Source organism: Lepidochelys olivacea (genome assembly GCF_965140295.1).
Source record: "Lepidochelys olivacea isolate rLepOli2 genome assembly, chromosome: 4".
NCBI lineage: Eukaryota > Metazoa > Chordata > Testudines > Cheloniidae > Lepidochelys > Lepidochelys olivacea.
In genome coordinates this window covers 23,476,156-23,488,536 of record NC_140414.1, presented here as the reverse complement: position 1 = coordinate 23,488,536, position 12,381 = coordinate 23,476,156, and the positions used below count along the sequence as shown (strand labels likewise).

General features: G+C 45.9%; 1 protein-coding gene across 3 annotated transcripts in view; it reads left to right on the top strand.

Annotated features, from left to right (window-relative positions):
• The first annotated feature begins 2,052 nt into the window (after positions 1–2,052).
• Positions 2,053–12,381, top strand: part of LIN54 (lin-54 DREAM MuvB core complex component) — a 61,323-nt gene continuing 50,994 nt past the window's right edge. The window contains exon 1 of one of the 3 annotated variants that reach the window (XM_084625498.1): positions 2,053–2,233. The gene's annotated coding sequence lies outside the window, so the exon portion shown is untranslated. Of the gene's footprint in view, positions 2,234–6,455; positions 6,766–12,381 lie in introns of those variants that run through there. The other 2 variants (XM_084625500.1, XM_084625497.1) reach the window with 2 other exon arrangements.

Genomic DNA, 12,381 nt, shown 5'->3' with positions numbered 1-12,381 from the left:
CAGCAAGGAGTCTGGTGGCACCTTAAAGACTAACAGATTTATTTGGGCATAAACTTTTGTGGGTAAAAAAACACGAAAAAAGTGTGAGGGTGAGAAAACCTGGATTTGTGCTGGAAATGGCCCAACTTGATGATCACTTTAGATAAGCTATTACCAGCAGGACAGTGGGGTGGGAGGAGGTATTGTTTCATATTCTCTGTGTGTATATAAAGTCTGCTGCAGTTTCCACGGTATGCATCCGATGAAGTGAGCTGTAGCTCACGAAAGCTCATGCTCAAATAAATTGGTTAGTCTCTAAGGTGCCACAAGTACTCCTTTTCTTTTTCCAAATAAATCTGTTAGTCTTTAAGGTGCCACTGGACTCCTTGATGTTATAACTCTGTTTCCTTCCAAACTGTTTTGCTGGTCAGCTCTGTTTCATGCTAGTCTAAGCATGTCTATCATACAGATGTTATTATCAGAAGATTTCAGACATTGCAGTATTTATTTTCCTTTTCTAATTTTTTTTGTATAGAGTTTATGATAGATGGAAAAGGAGACTAATAATCATACTTTCCCTATTTTACCAATGTGTAATTGAGGTCCAACGTCAGAAGAGCTGAGCCCCCACCTCTCCATTTATTTTAATAGAAGTAGAGTGCTGGGTGCTCCATTGATTTAAATGGGTGACAACACGTAGGCCAAGGGCTGCCCACAGGCAGTTGTTTTCAGGATTGGGCTTCAGCTGGGATCAAGAAAATAGACTGAGAAGTTTATTTTTTTACTCATTCACTAACACTTGGGTGACAAACACTGCAGAGAAATGTTTTAATGGAGACAAAAACAATATATCAGTTAGGTTATATCATTTCAGCTAGGATTTCACTACATTTTAAATTTGTACAGTTACACACTTAAAACTTAGGAAATGTCAAAGTTGCACAAGCAACCTTAACCATTTCACTCTCTCCACTACAATAATTAATGACATGGTCATATGCTATTTCTAAAATATCATACTTTCCCCCGTAAACTTTAATGTTTATTTTGTATGATGTACAGTGAAGAATGCTCTACAGCAGCCATTTCACATTTTCCCCTTTGTGTGTATGTATATATGGTTTTCATGGTCTCTTTTGTCAGTTAAATGCAGATCAAATGGGCAAGAGAAAGTATTGCTCCTGGTTCAAGTCTTCTGAATTAACTCCAATTTTCTCACTCTTGTGCTTTACTGTGGAAATTTCTAGGGTGTGGAGGTGGAAAGCCATTAGTCTCAAAGCTGTGAAGCAAGGTAAATTGTGCTGTAGCATATTTAGCAAATCACAATGCAAACGACAGAGGAGGTGAGAAAAATGCATTCACTGCCTTATAAGTTATTGAATGTTTAGAGTGGAGAGGGAAATTCCCTTGTTTGCCCATACCCTACAAATAAGTGGAGCGTACCTATGATACAGAAGCTGAACAAAATAAGTACATTTCCTTTGCAAGAGCGTGGAGGCCCATGAAAAAACGGCATAGTACCTCGCACTTGCATAACACCCTTCCTCGAAAGAGGCTCACCCAGTGCTTACAAGGCTGTTACCCCATTTTATAGATGCAGAACCAGGCTGCGGAACTACCATCTTTTTTTTAAACCATGTTTTGACTTAAACAGTTCCTCTGCCGAGCTGTGGCATCAGCGACGGCAGCAGTACAGCAGAGCGTGCTAGGAGCGGAGGTGACCGGCGTGAAGGCACTACAAGGCACCGCCACTGCCAGGGCTCTCCCCGCGGGTAGCAACCCAGTGCACACGTAGCGGCGCCATGCACACCTGGCAGCCAAACTCCGCCCTAAGTCTCCCAGCCCGGCCCTGGCCTGCCCCCGGCTTCCCCTCCCACGCAGCGCGGTCGCTCGCCCGGCCTTGGGGTGCAGCGGCACGTGATGGGGTCACGAGCCGACGCGATGCGGTCACGCATCCGGAAGCGCCTTGCGCCGCGGCAGGCAGGAAGGAAGCGCCGGGCATACAAGGGGGAGGGGAGGAGGAGGAGGAGGAGTTGCGCTCGCGCGCTTGCTTGGTGACGCGAAGTCGGTTGCCAGGGTGTCGCTGCGCATTATTATGGGATGTGGCGGTGGAATGGCGATGGGCGCGTGATTTTGAACAAACACGGAACCTGTCCCTGGTGCTGCCGCTGCTGAGAGCGGAGCGCGAGCCCAGGGGGGGAGGAGGAGGGAGCAGCCGCGGCGCGAGCCCGGGGGAGGGGGGAGCGCGAGCCCGGTGAGTGTGAGCGCGGGGGGGCCCCTGCGGGGTGGGGAGGAAGGGAGGGCGCACCAGCCGGAGGGGGAGGGGGTGCCAGGGGGAGCCCAGCGTGTCGCCCTCCGTAGCGCCGCCCAGGCCACCCACCCCGCGGGGCGCCGGGCGGGGGGCTCGCCCGCGCCTTGGCAACAGGGACAGGCCGGGGCGGGGGGCGCTCCCCGCCGCGCCGCTGGGCGCTCCCCGCTGTCGCCGCCTGGGCGCCTCTCCCCGGACGGCAGCGCTGTGCGGGCCGCCCCCTGTCAGCGGCCCGCCACACCGGGCGGGCGGCACAGGCCCGGCCAGCGCCGCGGCGCAGCCCCGCGTTGCCTCTCCTGGCCGGCCTGCGCACTCAGCGCGTCGGGCCCGGCACCTCCGGCGGGCAGGGGCTGGGGCGTCCCACCCCCCCAGCTCTTCCCCCGGCCCTGCGTGGGCAGCAGGGGGCTCGATGGGCGGCCTCCGTGCTGGGATCGGGGCGCAACGACCCGGAGAGGCTGCCGGCCTCTGACCCCTGCGCTGGCAGGGGAGGCTGCTGGGCCGGAGCTGTGCCCCGGCAGCGGGTTGGCGCCCGCCACGGTGACCACTGACTGGGGCATGTGCCGTGGTGTGGGTTTAGTTACTCCTTGTCCGTTTGTTACTGTAAATAAACAGTTTCCAGAGACACCGCAGGTGCTGAAAGTGAAAAATAAAATCATTTGATATGTGTGACTGTTTAATTGTTATGACAAATATGTTGGCATTTTATAGTAACTTGTAGAATAACTAGTAGCTTTCTTTATGTCGCTCTGTTAACCATAGACAATTTTAAGGAATTTAAGAGTTCAAAAGAACTGAGATTTACTGTGAGATGGGGTTTTTTTGAGCAAAGATCAAAAGGAGAGAAAAACAGGACTAACAGTTTGGGGCTTTATTACATCAATCTCTCCTTAAAAAAAAAAAAAAAATCAAATCCATTAATGTACATGGGATTTTCACTTCCCCTGCATACCACAATGTATAAATAAGGAAGTTTATACATGGGGCAGTGTAGAGTAGAAATAAATAATGAATCATTGCAAAAGTTCATTTTAGATATGCATCTCTGAAGTGCAAAATGGTATGCCACATCTCAAATTGTCAGCTCCTTCTTTATTATGGTAGTGTTTTTCTAATTTGAGAATAGTAAAAACAATGGCAACACTATGGGAAGATGAATCTATAGACATTTTTTAGATAATGGCTGAAATTAGGTCAAATTTATAACTGGAAATTAAATAGGTAAATGCAGTGACTTGCCTGAAACTGGTGTACCTGACAACACCCTCCTATTCAAAGAGGAGAGGAGGTTCTCTGCTCACTCAGTGTTGAAGCCCTGATAATATTCCTTCACCTTTGTAGCCTCACTTTTGCATGGTTTGGGGACCCTTTGCGGGGGTGGGGGGGAATAGCTTCTAAGTATTGCTGAGCATTCCTGCCTTGGGGTTGAGTATTCTGCTCCATAGTACCATTATATTTGCCTTAATTTCTGAGGCATTGATAATTTGGCTGTTTAGTTTTCCTTTGAGTTGTAACTTTGTCTAGGAGTTCTGTGCCAGTTTTACAGCTGCTGGCACATTCCTCCCCACTTCTCAAAAAGAAGAAAATATAAACCAGTTGGAATCAGATGCAACAGTACTTGTGTCACTTCTCATGTTCCATGTCTACCATATGTTGGGTTGGGAAGGAATTTTCCCAAGTCAGATTGCCAGTGACCTTGCAGGTTTTTCACCTTCTGCTGCAGTATGGGTACAGGTCACTTGATCCAAATTATCTGGGTATATCTCACTTAATCAGTTCCCTGCTATTGTAGGTGCCTTGAGCATTGGTGCACCTCAGTCCCTCTTATCCTGTGCCTGTGTTACATACGTGTAGGACTTGTCTACACTACAAAAAAAAGTCAACCTAAGTTAGGTCAAAATACAGCAATCGCAGTAATTACTGTGATGGTTCATGTCCATTATATGCCCCCTCTGTCAGTGGTGTGCATCCTCACCAGGAGGCTTCCACTGATAACTTTAGGTTTCAGAGTAGCAGCCGTGTTAGTCTGTATTTGCAAAAAGAAAAGGAGTACTTGTGGCACCTTAGAGACAAACAAATTTATTTGAGCATAAGCTTTCGTGAGCTACAGTGCACATCATTGGATGCATTCAGTGGAAAATACAGGGGGGAGATTTATATATAGAGAGAACATGAAACAATGGGTGTTACCACTTAAGATGAGCTATTACCAGCAGGAGAGCAGGGGGTGGGGTGGGGGGGGACGGGACCTTTTGTAGTGATAATCAAGGTGGGCCATTTCCAGCCGTTGACAAGAACATCTGAGGAACAGTGGGGGGTGGGCTGGGGGAAATAAACATGGGGAAATAGTTTTACTTTGTGTAATGACCCATCCACTCCTACTCTCTATTCAAGCCTAAGTTAATTGTATCCAGTTTGCAAATTAATTCCAAATTCAGCAGTCTCTCGTTGGAGTCTGTTTTTGAAGTTTTTTTGTGTCCATTTATTCTTTTACGTAGAGACTGTCCAGTTTGACCAATGTACATGGCAGAGGGGCATTGCTGGCACATGATGGCATGTATCACAGTGGTAGATGTGCAGGTGAACGAGCCTCTGGTAGTGTGGCTGATGTGATTAGGCCTGATGATGGTGTTCCCTGAATAGATCTGTGGACACAGTTGGCAATGGGCTTTGTTGCAAGAACAGGTTCCTGGGTTAGTGGTTCTGTTGTGTGGTTGGTGGTGAGTATTTGTTTCAGGATGGGGGGCTGTCTGTAAGCAAGGACTGGCCTGTCTCCCAAGATCTGTGAGAGTGATGGGTTGTCCTTCAGGATAGGTTGTAGATCCTTGATGATAACTTTGTGGCCTAGAGCCCCCACCCAGGTGGAGAGCCAACAGGCAATGTCAGTAATGTAATGTCTGTGCAGACATCGTGTTGCCCTAACTGCATTGATCTAAGCTCTACGCTGCTCATGGAGGTGAAGTTAATAGTTCGGTGTAATGGGTGACATACATTTGCAGTAGCAACGTTCTAGTGTAGACACTTACAAAGTTAGGTTGATGTAAACTGCCTTATGTTGACCTAACTGTACTGCAGACCAACCCTTAGTTTCTTGTACGCTGTAATATTTTAGTCTAATTTGGGTTGTTCGGTTTAGTGTGTGGGCAGCCTATGATATATTGGAGGTCAGAATAGGTGATCTGATGGTTCCCTCTGGGCTTAAACTCTATGACTTTGAAGGATCTTGTATGTTGGTCACTTCTTGTCTGAAATGGGGCAGTCCTAGAATTCTTGGCCTGAGAGTAATTTATTTTTTTTATTCATACTTCTTGTTGTGCTCTAACTAAAAACATAAGCCTATTAAAATAATATTTTGTAGGCATGTTTTTTCACAAGACTGATATTTCCTGATACATTTTATAAAATGGCCCTGATGTTTTAGAAGTGTTGAATGGAAAAAACAAAACAGATAGTTGGATACCATGGTACAGTAGTCTACTGTCAGAATGGGTCACTTTCTGTTACTTTGTACTTCCATACAATCATCTAGAATTTTAACTTTTGGGGAGGGATCTTAATTTAATCAGCTGTGAAGTTTTCAAAATGAAAACAACTCCAACAAATGTAACCTGCAGTAAAATATTTCCCCTTTCCCTAAGTGTCAAAATCTTTGCCTGAGCTCTGCTATTTTTCTGCCATCTTTTTATTTTTGTCATGAGCTATGCGTGTTGGCCAAGGTGCCGCCAGGTTGGTTCTCTGATTCACAGGTGCTAGGAGAGATTCAGGGTGAGGCGTGTTGTTCAGGAACTCACGCAGCAAGGCATGCAGCTGTCTCACGGTCAGCCCGTACAGCGGCTTGTGTTCTTGCCCTTGTGCTAGTTACAGGCGTCGCATCCCGGTAATAACTTGTATTTCTAAAACTCCTACCTCTTCCCCTTCCCCCATTTGGTGTCTGTCACTCACGAGCAACTCTCCGCCCCTTTCTCCCTGGGCGGAGGGCTGGTGGGGGGCTAGGGGGATGGGGTGGGAGGAGCGCTGCCCCCGCCCCCGCCCTGTCCTGGCCCCTGCTGCCGGGACCCTCCGCGCTCCCCGGCCCGGCGCGGGGCATAACGGCGGGGGGCGGGGCTCCCCGGGGGGGGGGCGGGCCGGGCCGGGCCGGGCCCGGGGGCGGGGGCCGCGCTTGGTGCCGAGCTGGGATGCGATGGTGATGACGAGGTGAAAATGGCGGATCTTTCGAAATCCAATCCCGGCCCCTGACATACCAGCCTCGGCAGCAAAACAGCCCCAGCGGCTTCCCCCCCTCCTCCGCCTGCCGCTGCCAGAGGCCGGCCGGCCGGCCGCCCCCGGCCCCTCGTGCTCCGGGACCAGCCGCCGAGCCCCTCCCTGCCCAGCCGGAGCTTGGCTTCCTGCCGCCGCTTCGCCTGAGCGGTGAGACACCCCCCGCTCCGCCCCGCAGCGGCTGGGGCTTGTGCCCTGGGGACGGGGCTGGCCTGGCCGGAAAGGTAATGAGAGCAGGGACTCCTGCTCGGGCGGTGCAGGGGGGAGAGAACTGGGAGCTGCTGCTCAGGCCTAACCCACCTCCCAAGGACTGAGCTTCTGCTTGACCTGTGCAGTGGTATCTAAGGGGGTTCCAACAAATGACTCGGTGTGTCATCCCCTACAACCTGCCTTGAGACAACAGGGTGCCTCGTGCAGGGAGAAAGAAATATGACTCATTGTGCCAGCTTTATTTATTTATTTATATATATATAAAAATAAAGGATGGGGGGTGTATATTAAAGTACTTGTGGGGATATTAGGGCTTTAAAAATAATAAGCAATTGCTTTCTCTGAAGGGGGTGTCACTGATATTCATCCTGGGTGGACTGCGATAGAGACTAAAATCCTTTTATAAAGTCTGGCTGCTCCTGGGATTGCTGTGATCATCAAATACTATTTATATAGTGCAGTTGATCTTTAAAGCCCTAGTCAAGCACCTGCGCACAATGTGCATCCCCTTTACCAGGTGTAAAAGGCCAGTGAGATAGTATTATGGCACCATACTGTTTGTATCAGTATTTCTCACTGTTTGTTTTTTAAAAAAACAAGTGGTTTTGTTGATACACCACTGTTCTGAAAGAATAACATCTATTAAAGTTGTGAATGAGGTTAATGATACAAAGTAACTGTCAGGGTTATAATCTGGTGTTTAGTCACCACAGGTTTATGCTGAGGTTCAACAGAAATTCCTAGTCAACATCAAAATATATCATCCATATTGTAGAGATAGCAAAGAGAGACACTCACAGACACGGTGGGTGAGATAATATTTTTTGTCTCTAATATCATAGGACCAGTACAGCTACCCCACTGCATACAGATAGCATATGGCATTTTTGTTCAAGATCTGTTCACTTTGCCATATTTAGAGTTAGGAGTCATGTTGTAGCATTGTTTGGTTTTGCTTCTGTAGGTGGTACCTAGCTGGGTTAGAGCCACCCTTCCAAGCTCTAGCAGAGATCCTGAGAGGTACTGAACAGGATTCCCATTGCTCAGAATTTATGAGGGGCACGCCCCAGAGTACAGTCCTACCTGGGTAGTATAAAATGTTTGGAGTTTTGTTATAAGAGTACACAGAGTATATTTGATAGTTCAGCCAGGCCCTTAGACCTCTTTTATTACCTGTTTCTATAACTTTCTGAAAAAAATTTGGGCTTAATTTTGTGCATTATTTAAATAGAATTCATCCTATTTTTTAAAAATCTCATACAGTAGAACCTTGGGCTCAGGAACGAAGGTTGTTTGTTGCTCTGAAATGTTCGCAACTCCGAACAAAATACTAGGGTTGTTCTTTCAAAAGTTTACAACTGAACATTGATTTAATACAGCTTTGAAACTTTACTAAGCTGAAGAAAATTGCTGGTTTTAACCATCTTAATTTAAATGAAACAACCACCAGAGAAGTTTCCTTACTTTGTCAATTTTTTAAAAAACTTTCCTTTTATTTTAGTAGTTTACATTTAACAGTACTGTACAGTAGCTCTTTCTTTTTGTCCTTGCTGCCTGATTGCATACTTCCAGTTCCAAATGAGGTGTGTGGTTGACCAGTCAGTTCAGAACTGAGGTTCTACTGTACTTGTTGTGAACTTTGTTCTCAGTGAGGCCAAGGGCCTTTAACATAGAATATCAGGATTGGAAGCGACCTCAGAAGATCATCTAGTCCAACCCCCTGCTCAAAGCAGGACCAATCCACAATTTTTGCCCCAGATCCCTAAATGCCCCCCTCAAGGATTGAACTCACAACCCTGGGTTTAGCAGGCCAATGCTCAAACCCCTGAGCTATCCCTCCTCCCTTGTGATCCATCCCCTGTCATCCAGTTCCAGATTCTGGTGGCCAGAAGTTTAGTTGAGTCTCTGACTAGCTTGGCTAATAGCCAGTGATGGACCTACTCTCCATGATCTTATCTCATTCTTTTTTGAGCCTACTTATACTTTTGGCCTTCACAACATCCCCAGCAAGGAGTTCCATGGGTTGACCGTGCATTGTGTGAAGTACTTCCTTCGGTTTGTTTCAAACCTGCTGCTTATTAATTTTATTGGACGACCCCTCGTTACGTTATGTGAAGGGGTAAATAACACTTCCCTATTCACTTTCTCCACACTATTCATGATTTTATAGACCTCTACCACATCCTCCCCTTAGTCAAAACAGTCCCTATCTTTTTAATCTCTCCTTGTATGGAAGCTGTTCCATACCCCTAAGCATTTTTGTTGCCCTTCTCTGTACTTTTTCCAGTTCTAATACCTTTTTTGAGATGGGGCGACCAGAACTGTGCACAGTATTCAAGGTGTGTACGTACCATAGATTTATATAGTGGCGTTATATTTTCTGTTTATTCCTTTCCTAATGGTTCCTAACATTCAGTTCGCTTTTTTGACTGTCGCTGCACATTAAGTGGATGTTTTCAGAGAACTATCCACAGTGACTCCAAGATCTCTTTCTTGAGTGGCAACAGTTAATTTACAGGTTTCAGAGTAGCAACCGTGTTAGTCTGTATTCGCAAAAAGAAAAGGAGTATTTGTGGCACCTTAGAGACTAACAAGTTTATTTGAGCATAAGCTTTCATGAGCTACAGCTCACTTAGACTCATTTTATATGCAGTTAGGATTAATTAGCTGGTGGCCAGAGCTAATTTTCTTGTTTTCTTTCTCAGCTCTTTCTTTCTCAGCTCTTCCCAAGAGGGGGGTGAAAGGGCTTGAGGGTACCTCACAGAAAGGAATTCCCAAGTGCTCCTTCCTGGGTTCAAAGGCTTTTTTTTTTTTTTTTTTTGCGCATTTGGGTGGTGAAGAAACAGATTAACAGAGCCAGAAGGGTACCCAGAAGTCACCTTCTACAGGACAGGCCCAACAAAGAAAGTAACAGAATGCCACTAGCAGTCACCTACAGCCCCCAACTAAAACCTCTTCAGCACATCATCAAGCATCTACAACCTATCCTGAAGAACAGCCCCTCACTCTCACAGACCTTGGGAGGAACATGTTGTGACAGAATGGGCATTGTCTATTATTTGTATGAATCTTGCCTGTGCTGCAGTTTCCCTCATATTTTGCAAGGCTACCCAGTGGGAGGATGAAAGAACTGTTTGCTCTCATGTTTGAAGACATTGGTTTAGAAATGTTAAGTACTTTATTCTAAAATCTCATGACACACTCAGTACATGGATATACCATGTTTTTTTTAAACCCACTGAAAGATGGAACTCTAGATAGATCTGCAGACGCGTAGGTGTATCTGGAATGCAGTACACTGAAATGCAGGGTCAACTGGTTAAAAGGGACCCATTAGACTTGTTTTGAATTCTGAGCCTTCTTCAAACTTAAGTATCATCCCTCCTCCCCACTCATGGTGCAACAACATAGTATTATTTAGAAGGGTTTGTCCTTATTAACTCTTTGAAGGAGTTGAAACTGATTGTACTGTAGGTATTCTGAACTTTAGGTTTCAGAAACTATTGCTTCATACAGAGAATGTAAAACATGAAAGATTAGTGGAATGCCACAAGAGGAGGAGGAGAAAAGCTGCTAGAGGTTTGGTGCTTCTTCCCTTATCACTTCAAAGCCACATCTACACTAGCAAGCTAACAGCGGCACAGCTATACTGCTGTAAGGTCGCTCGTGTAGCCCCTCTATGCCAACAGGAAAGAGTTCTCCCGTTGACATAATAAAACCACCTCCACACATGGCAGAAGCTCTCCTGCCAACATAGCAGTGTGCACACTACCACTTTGCCAGCGAAATTTACATTGCTGTCATAAATATAAAGGGAAGGGTAACCACCTTTCTGTATACAGTGCTGTAAAATCCCTCCTGGCCAGAGGCAACATCCTGTTACCTGTAAAGGGTTAAGAAGCTCAGCTAACCTGGCTGGCACCTGACCCAAAGGACCAATAAGGGAACAAGATACTTTCAAATCTTGGAGGGGGAAAGGCCTTTGTGCTCTTTGGTTACGTGTTTGTTCTCTCTTGGGACTGAGAGAGGCCAGACAGAAATCCATCTTCTCCAACCCACCCTAATCCAAGTCTCCAATATTGCAACCAGTATAGGTAAGCCAGGCAAGGCGGATTAGTTTATCTTTTGTTTTATGTGAATTTTCCCTGTATTAAGAGGGAGATTTATTCCTGTTTTCTGTAACTTTAAGGTTTTGCCCAGAGGGGCATCCTCCGTATTTTGAATCGGAATACCCTGTAAAGTATTTACCATCCTGATTTTACAGAGGTGATTCTTTTACCTTTTCTTTAATTAAAATTCTTCTTTTAATAACCTGATGGATCTTAAGAACAATGAAAAATCAAAGGGTTTGGGTCCGTGTTTACCTGTACAAATTGGTGAGGATTATCATCAAGCCTTCCCCAGGAAAGGGGATATTTTGGGGAAAGACGTCTCCAAGTGGTCTCTTTCCCTGTTTTGTTTAAAACGCCTGGTGGTGGTAGCATAGGGTTCAAGGCCAAGGCAAAGTTTGTACCTTGGGAAAGTTTTAACCTAAGCTGGTAAGAATAAGCTTGGGGGTCTTTCATGCAGGTCCCCACATCTGTACCCTAGAGTTCAGAGTGGGGAAGGAACCCTGACAATCGCTCAGAGGGGTGGTTCCCCCCACACCCTCCACAAGCAACATAAGTACATGGCCTAACTCTTCATGTTAGAGACTTTCCCTCTCCTGGATTTAAGATGGTATTAGAGCTGGCCTATGGTAATGGCCCTGCACTTAGTTTTGTCTAGATTAATAACCAGACGAAGAGGTGCCCTATGAGTCTGATGGCCTTTGTGATGCTTATAGGTAATGTACACAGGGCACTGACCTACTGAGTCCTTTTTTCTGCTAAATTTAATATACTAGCACATTCACAAATACTCTTTGTACGTACGAACAATTTTTCTGGGTATTTATACATTGCTTATTAAGGTTGTGTGAGCACATAGATTGTTAGAATGCAAGAATCAAATACTCCAGTACTCTTAAGTTGTTTTGTTTGGCAGATGTTAGATACTTAAATACCCTATTAGTGCATGGAACATGTTTGTCATATCAGATCAAACTACTAATAGCGTCAACACTTGATGCTTCACAGCAGAGCTTTAATATTTCACCTCCTCTTGATAGCCAGGGATAGATAAAGCTGGGAATAGAAGGTCCTGGGAATTCTTCCATGGAAATGGGCCTAGATCCTGATTAGATGCTCCATCTTCTGTTTCAACTACTGAATGGTTGATGACTTATGATACTCCTCCTTCCCTCTAGCTGGAAAGATGAGCTTATGGCTAAGGGACTCAGGAGGAAAATGTTCAATTTTTTGCTCTGCCTTTAGATATGATGTGTGAACCCAGGCTAGTCACTTAGTCATGTGTGTCTACTCCCTCTTCTGCAATAAATGGGATATTACTCTCCTACTTCTGAGGGAGGATACGTTTGATATTTGAAGAGCTCAGATTCTACAGGGCTGGGCACCATATGAGTACCTACATAGAGGAACATCTTATTGCTGCTTTCCTCTGCTCAAAAGCTCCTGAGGGAAGTGAGAAAAAATGATCTCCATTAACAGTTTTTTGGGTTGTCCTCTCTTGTGACTAACTTATCTGCCTCT